The sequence below is a fragment of the Lactuca virosa genome, chromosome 3 (genome assembly GCF_052849685.1).
Source record: "Lactuca virosa cultivar CGN04683 chromosome 3, Lactuca_virosa_CGN04683_v6, whole genome shotgun sequence".
Classification (NCBI taxonomy): Eukaryota; Viridiplantae; Streptophyta; class Magnoliopsida; order Asterales; family Asteraceae; genus Lactuca; species Lactuca virosa.
This window is the reverse complement of record NC_136428.1, coordinates 180,903,371-180,911,914: the sequence shown is the minus strand read 5'-3', so window position 1 is coordinate 180,911,914 and position 8,544 is coordinate 180,903,371.

Sequence of the window (8,544 nt, the reverse complement as noted above, 5' to 3'; positions counted from 1 at the left end):
CGGCAAGTGGTGTATCAAGTATCTATGGTTCCAGTGGGAGCCCTTCGGCTAATGGGGTTATTTAAGGATATGGATTGCAGCGAGAAAATGGGTTGGGTCGTGACGGTTGCCATCAGAAATTGTGATGCATAATTTAGATAAGTGTGAGCACCTATCGATGTTGGTCCGCGGAGCATGAATTAGTGAATGCAGTAGGGTGTTGTGATGCTACGGGGAGCCGTAGTACTCACTAGTCAGTGAAAGGTTGTTGTGATGCTGTGGGAGCCGTAGTACTCACTAGTCAGTGAGAGGTTGTTGTAATGCTACGGGGAGCTGTAGTACTTACTAGTCAGCGGGAGGTTGTTGTGATGCTGCGGGGAGCCGTAGTACTCACTAGTCAGCGAGAGGTTGTTGTGATGCTGCGGGGAGCCGTAGTACTCACTAGCCAGCGAGAGGGTGTTGTGATGAAGTACCCTCTGACCAGAGCATGATGCAGAAGAGTTTTAGGCTTGGGTAGCCCTCATAGTGAGTTTTTGGGAGCCTGGTGGTCGAACCAGGGGCAAGACCGGGGTCTCCATATCTGCCGGGAATCGTTATATTCTGAATCGAGTTGTGGTTGTCGCAACCGAAGGGAATAGGAAAAGTGGTGTACGCATGGATTGCGAATCTTGGGACATGAGTTGAGTACAAGATTGTAATTAAGTGGTTCCAATTTTGTTGTTGAATCTGACTCTAGAGCTTGAGTCTGGATTCGTCCGTGTGTTTAGTAGGCAAGGTGAGGTTTCAGATTCGTATATGGGTTCATTTTGAGAAGTATTGTTCTCCATCAGATGTATTAGACTAGAGTGAGTAAGTTCGTCGGTATGGGGAGGACCGCGAAGCGCATGGAATCAGTGGTTGGTAGATGACAAAGGTCGAAGGAGAGACAATTTCAGATAAGTTGTAGTATTCGCTTGGGGTAAGAGCGAACTACGTGACTTGCGTGTCGTGATGAGGTGAGATAGCTATGGTGAACAGGAGGGTTGTAAAGTCATTTTATTGGGTGTGCAAGGGGTAGCCGTTGGAGGTTCAACCGTTGGGTCGGGAGATGACCTGGTACTCGGAGTTGGGAGTGTTTTACCGACTATTTTATTCGATGAGCGATTTTCAGGGTGATATTCTGCATGGGCGGTCTGACGGGGAGACATACCACTATAGTTTTCCAGTTCGGGAGAGTTAGAGCAGATACCTCCACGGGAAAAAGGGGTCCGTCCTTCTCTGGCTTGGGAATTTCTATTTGATTTTAGATGTCTTGAGAGAAGGATCGTTGAATGTTAAGTTATTTTCCGGTTGTGCATCTCGGGTTATTTGTTTCGATCTATGCAAAGAAAAAGAACGATTTCGGGGGCAAAATCTAATTTAAGTGGGGGAGAATTGTAACATCCTGTTCCAGATTGTTTTGTGATTTAGGGCCCATGGGCCTTAATCCGAGTATGAGAAGGCTTTGAGGCATTGAAGGATAAAGGTTCAGGCCTTTTTGGGATATGGGTAAGGTAGGTTGTGTGATAAAAGAGTTTGGTTTGTGCTTTAGAGCCCAAATGTATTGTTAAAGGCGCTGGTGCGGGCTTTTCATGAACTTTGGATCTGAGTTCGAGTGGGCTTCAGGAGGAATAAAGTTGATAGAAGTGTAGAGCTTCTCGTTACCTTTTCGTGGATATAAAGTTCGTCGAAAACGGACATCGAGTGAGGAAGATATGACACATGAAAGTTTTTGGCATAAATGGTCCCTTAAGGAGAAAAGTTGGCATGAAAGGCCATGCGTGTGAAATGGAAGCGTGAGGGTACGCCCCGCGTAAGGCTGGGTTACGCCCAACTTATAAGGAAAATGGACGCAGGTTCTCCTTGGCGTACGCCAACATACAGGAGGTACGCCCAGCGTACGTCCAGAGTTCAAAAACCCTAAATTTAGGGTGTGCCACTATATATAGAACATTATAGTTCAAACCCTAGCCTCCATGTTTGTTCCCCAACCTCAGAGAAGCCCTGGAACGTCTCATATCTTCAACCTTGAGTGATTTGGTCTTCAAGAGGGTTATTTTGGTGATGTAAGCTTGGGTGTTGCAAAAGAAGAAGTTGGAAAGGAAGGACTTGGGACTTTGGAGATCATAGATCTGGAACATCACCAACATTTGGAGCTCTTCTGAGGTATAAAGTTCATAACTTTACTTAAGAATGCATAGATCTTGTGTAGTAAAGTTTGGAGTTGTTTTGGTCCTAAGTTTCGACCTTTATGTTGGAATCTCGTTTTGAGCTTAAGGTTGCCACCCTCAGGGCTAAAAGGGTCCCATAAGCAGTAAAGTTTCAATCTTGATGGTCCTATTGAGTTCATGCATGATATCTAGCCCTTGTTATGGAAGTATGTGTACAATCAGCCAAAGCCCGAACGGTGATTTCCCAAAATACCCTTACTTTTGTATTATGAGATATGTTATGAGATATTATGCATGCTAGAGATAGGCTAGGTATTTCATATTTTAGGACTAGAGGGGCCTGATTTGTGATGCCTTAGCCTAGGAGTTGCTGTTATATGTGTTGTGCTTTCGAGTATGTGCTGAGTAAGAGTATCCAGCAGGAATTCTTTTTAGAGAGGGATGTGAGTAGAGGAGTAATCTAGGAGAGATACCTAGATGAGCGCTGGTGGAGTCTTCTAAGAGAGTAGTTAGATGCCCGCGTGGGGTAGAGTTGCTTGAGTTCGGTGACACATGATGAGTATGTGTCTTTTGGTCCACATTTGGACATTTTTTTGCGATTTTCTTAGGATTTTAGAGAGTCTTTTGGTCCACATTTGGAAATTTTTTTTTTTGGAAAATCATAAGTTTGAAAAGGAGCTTACATCTTTATGCTCCACACATGGTCATTTTCACAATTTAGACCATTCGGATTATTATTATTATCTTTCGGTTCCACTTACATAATTTTGGGAACCAAATTTCGAGTCAAAAAGTTTTCTTCATAAAAAAATTGATATGTTAGTGCATTACCTTCAAGTTTCATTCTAAAAAAAAAAAAAACTCAAGCACATTTTAAGCGGCGATTATCTTAGATGGGTGACCAGTTCAATTATTGAACAAACTTTCCTACATTCTGGTCACCCGGCGTTTGATATTCTTTTATTTAGGTATGTTTTGTTGTATATAGATCGAGTTGTTTTTCGCGAATTTGTGATGTTAGGGAGACTGTTGAGTCGGATACTACAGGAGGTTTGGGCCAACACTAAGTGAACTGATTCCTACAATGGTGCCCGAGCGATGAAACCCAATCACATTTGAGAGTGGCCGACAGACGTGAGATCATGCAACTTTCGTGATAAGAGTGTACACTTAAAGAAGAGCTCCACAAGAGCCCATCCATTCGCTTTCTCCCTACTACAAATGTTATTCATTGTATGCATGTTCCATTGAGGCTGCGACTGACCATCCCTCCTTACTCACCTAGAGGAGTTGTCCTAGCTGTGGTTTATGGTTCCATTGTCATCGGATGAAAAATTCGTGAGATAATAACAAGATCAATTCTGACCATGTTGACTAATGGTGATCAGGTTCTATGGTTCAGTCCATTCTTTTTATTTTTTAGGATAGTTTGTCCCAAGTTCATTTTAGTCTTGTCTTACTTGAGGACAAGTAAGGTTCAAGCTTGGGGTGATTTGATAGTTTCATTTTATTACTTCTTTTCATATTTTATTTTTAGTTAAACCATCTCATTTTAGTTAATCTTCATGCATATTTTCTCTTTTTGTTATTTTTCTCCTTTACCGGATGCTTTCTAGTCTTTTGAGCTTATTTTGCAGGATTCACTGAAGACTATTTGTCATTGGAGGTATGGAAGGAATGCGGGACAATTGGAGCCTTGTGGATTGCTTGTGAACTTGAGGTGGTACAATTGGGCTTAATGTCAGTATAAGCGAGAAGCGCATTGGGATTAATCTTTGGACGAGGACTCGAGCAACGGAAGACTAAAGGAGCATTGGACTATCATTGGAGGCTTTGAAATAACATAATTGGGCTCTCAAGAGTTTGTGCATATGGGCTGAAACATTAATCAGAAGATTGGGCTGGTGTGCTAATCAAATGGGCCAAAAATCCCATTCAGCAGAATCCACGCGGTCCGCATGGATTTACAAATGGTCCGCGTGGATCGCACTGTGAAGAATCCGGATTTTAGCTTTTTGACTCTTTTTTTGGAAGGTTGGTAGGTAGCTTTTGGGACCTTTTTGAATCCGGAAACGAGGCCCTTTTTGCTGGAGATTGGAAGCATTATACACATCTATCACTTGAAGAACAACTCACTTTTCTCTCAAGAAGGTTTTGGAAGACTTGAAGATTTTTGAAGACTAGTGTAATTTCTTTCCATCTTGCAACTAGAACAATGTTTTGTACCACTAAACTATATTGCATATCTTTCATTTTGGCCATGCTTGGCTAGATTTTCATTTGGTTGATTAGGGTTTAATCCCATGGATGATTGGTTACTTTGAAGATTAAATGCTAACTTGTGTTTGATGTTATGGAAATGTTTTCTAATTGAATATCTTGTTATGTTTGTTTATCTTTGATCATGAGCTTGGATGAATAAACATTTATTTTTGTTGATCAACTTCTTGGTTAAGTAATGGACTTTGAAGTTGGTAAGCAACAAATGGTTTCTATGTTTGTTTTCATTTCATTTAAACCATGGGAATGTTTCCTCCATAATAATAATGTAAGCATTTAATTATCTTATGGATTTGGTAACTCTTAGAACTCAAAGCTAAATTGATTTTCACAAGATTATATGCTTCATTGATTTTGTGACTTTAATTAAGGGAATGTGTTAGAGCTCCTCTAACCATTTTAATATCTAAGAAGAGTTGAGGTAATTTGTGCTTATGAATTGCTATAACCAAGTTAAACAAATTCACAAGTGTTATTCCTTTTAATCTAATGATAAGTCAACCAAGTCATCCATGAGGTGTATCCCAAAATCAACCAATTTCACTTCATTAAATTTAATCAAATCTTTTACTTGTTTACTTGTCATATTTACATTCTAGCTAGTTTTAATTTTGTCAAACAATAAAAAAAGAATTAACCCCCCCCCCCCATTTTACTTTTACTTTTGTCTTACAAGTACTTGAACAAGTGATTTGCATAGAGATTTAAATTGAACCAATCTCTGTGAATATGGTGATGTAAAGATACTGGATATGAATTTGGTGGTTGTTGAGGCCAACAAGTAAATACCCTAAATATTACACACTAAAATAGTGTATAATGGTAAAGGGATAGTATCCACGGAGATTGGTTCAATTTTATAACTCTATGATAATCTTGTTCAAGTATTTGTAAAACAAAAATAAAAGTAAAAATGGGGGGGGGGGGGTTAATTCTTTTTTGATTGTTTGACAGAATTAAAACTAGCTACAATGTAAATATGACAAGTAAACAAGTAAAAGATCTGATTAAATTCAATGAAGTGAAATTGGTTGATTTTAGGATACACCACATGGATGACATAGTTGACTTATCATTAGACTAAATGGAGTAAATCTTGTGAATTAGTTTAACTTAGCTATAGCAATTCATAAGCACAAATTACCTCAACTCTTCATTGTTATTAAAATGGCTAGAGGAGCTCTAACACATTTCCTTAATTAAAGTCACAAAATCAATGAAGCATGTAATCTTGAAAAAATCAATTAGCTTTAAGTTCTAAGAGTTACCAAGTCCAAAAGATAATTAAATGCTTACATTATCATTATGGAGGAAACATTTACATGGTCTAAATGAAATGAAAACAACCATATAAACCATTTGTTGCTTACTAATTTGAGGGTCCATTACTTAACCAAGAAATTAGTCAACAAAAATAAGCATTCATTCATCTAAGCTCATGATCAAAGATAAATAAACACAACAAGATGTTTAACTATAAAACATTTCCATAAACTTCAAACACAAGATAATAATAAGTCTTCAAAACAACTAATCATCCATGGGTTAAACCCTAATCAACCAAATAAAAGTTTAGCCAAGCATGGCCAAAGTAAAAGAAATGAAATATAGTTTAGTGGTACCAAACATTGTTCTAGTTGCAAGATGGAAAGAAATTACACTAGTCTTCAAAAATCTTCAAGTCTTCCAAAACCTTCTTGATAGAAAAGTGAGTTGTTCTTCAAGTGATAGATGTGTATAATGCTTCCAATCTCCAGCAAAAAGGGCCTCCTTTCCGGATTCAAAAAGGTCCCAAAAGCTACCCACCAACCTCCCAAAAATAGAGTCAAAAAGCTAAAATCCGGATTCTTCACAGTGCGATCCACGCAGACCATTTGTAAATCCACGCGGACCGCGTGTATTCTGCTGAATGGGCTTTTTGGCCCATTTGATTAGCACACCAGCCTAATCTTCTGATTAATGTTTCAGCCCATATGCACAAACTCTTGAGAGCCCAATTATGTTATTTCAAAGTCTCCCCTGATAGTCCAATGCTCCTTTAGTCTTCCGTTGCTCGAGTCCTCGTCCAAAGATTAAGCCCAACGCGCTTCTCGCTTATACTAACATTAAGCCCAATTGTACCACCTCAAGTTCACAAGCAATCCACAAGGCTCCAATTGTCCCGCATTCCTTCCATACCTCCAATGACAAATAGTCTTCAGTAAATCCTGCAAAATAAGCTCAAAAGACTAGAAAGCACCCGGTAAAGGAGAAAAATAACAAAAAGAGAAAATATGCATGAAGATTAACTAAAATGAGATGGTTTTAACTAAAAAAAATATGAAAAGAAGTAATAAAATGAAACTATCAAATCACCCCAAGCTTGAACCTTACTTGTCCTCAAGTAAGACAAAACTAAAATGAACTTGGGACAAACTATCCTAAAAAATAAAAAGAATGGACATAACCATAGAACCTGATCACCGTTAGTCAACATGGTCAGAATTGATCTTGTTATTATCTCACGGATTTTTCATCCGATGACAATGGAACCATAAACCACAACTAGGACAACTCCTCTAGGCGAGTAAGGAGGGATGGTCAGTCGCAGCCTCAATGGAACATGCATACAATGAAGAACACATGTAGTAGGGAGAAAGCGAATGGATGGGCTCTTGTGGAGCTCTTCTTTAAGTGTACACTCTTATCACGAAAGTTGCATGATCTCATGTCTGTCGGCCACTCTCAAATGTGATTAGGTCTCATCGCTTGGGTACCATTGTAGGAATCGGTTCACTTAGTGTTGGCCCAAACCTCCCGTAGTATCCGACTCGACAGTCTCCCTAACATCACCAATTTGCGAAAAACAACTCGATCTAAATACAATAAAACATACCTAAAAAAAATAAATATCAAACGTCGGGTGACCCAAATGTGAGAAAATTTGTTCAATAATTGAACCAGTCACCCATCTAAGATAATTGCAGCTAGAAATTTTGCTTTCCATTTTTTTTAACATAAAACACATACTTGAAGGTAATATACTAACAATCAGAGTTTTTAACAAGAAAACCTTTTGGCTCAAAATTTGGTCCCCAAAAGTATGTAAGTGGGATCGAAAGGGGAATAATATAATCTGAATGGTCTAAGTGTGAAAATGACCATGTGTGGAGCATAAAGATGTAAGCTCCTTTTCAAACTTGCGATTTCTCAAAAATAATGAAAATGTCCAAATACGGACTAAAAGACTCTCTAAAATCCTAAGAAAATCGCAAAAAGAATATGGTGATGTAAAGAGACTGGATATGGATTCTACTCGGGGACAAGCACCCGTACTTCATCCTAACGGTTCAAACATGATCAAGTGTGATCCTCTCGGCGGCATGGACCGCGGGGCTAAGAACATCCGTTGCTATAGTATATCCTACAGTTGTTAGTATTGCATGTATAATTCTTCATGAATACTACCTGGCCATGATCACTTACCCCTTTAAGCTTCCAGCATCTGATCCCAAGTATGAAGTCCCAACTGCAACCAATGGTCTCGATTCGATGGGTGAGATAGCAACAAGATCCTGGACCAATAATGATACAATAACTGTGAACCTGTTCCATGGCATCCAATGGGGGTGAGAATAAACAGACAACAAAAATGCATGAATGCTAATGCCCTAAGCTAAATGTTATGCAAAAATAAAAAGTAGAAAAGAAGAAAGTAAAATCTTTTTGGAATTTTATAAAATAAAAAAATGGATGCGAATTAAGCTAAAACTTTATGCAACCTAAACTAAAATGCATGAGGAAGCAAAAAGAAAAGGAAATACCCCACCCCAAGCTTAGAAATAAGCATTGTCCTCAATGCTTGGGGCGAGGCGAAAGTACCTAGACCGGGGATCGGGAGGAGGATATGGGTATTGAGGGTAAGGGTAAGGGTAAGGTGGAGGAGGATAAGGATGAATGGGAGGAGGGTTTGGGTTAATGGTTTCTTGAGGGAGAAAGAATGCATAGAGAGAGGGAAACAACCGACATGCTAATGAAGAAGAAGGGTTGCATGTCACATAAGTTATTTGGTCAAAAAGTCAGTGGAAGTCAAAGCTGGTCAAAGTTTGGGTTAATG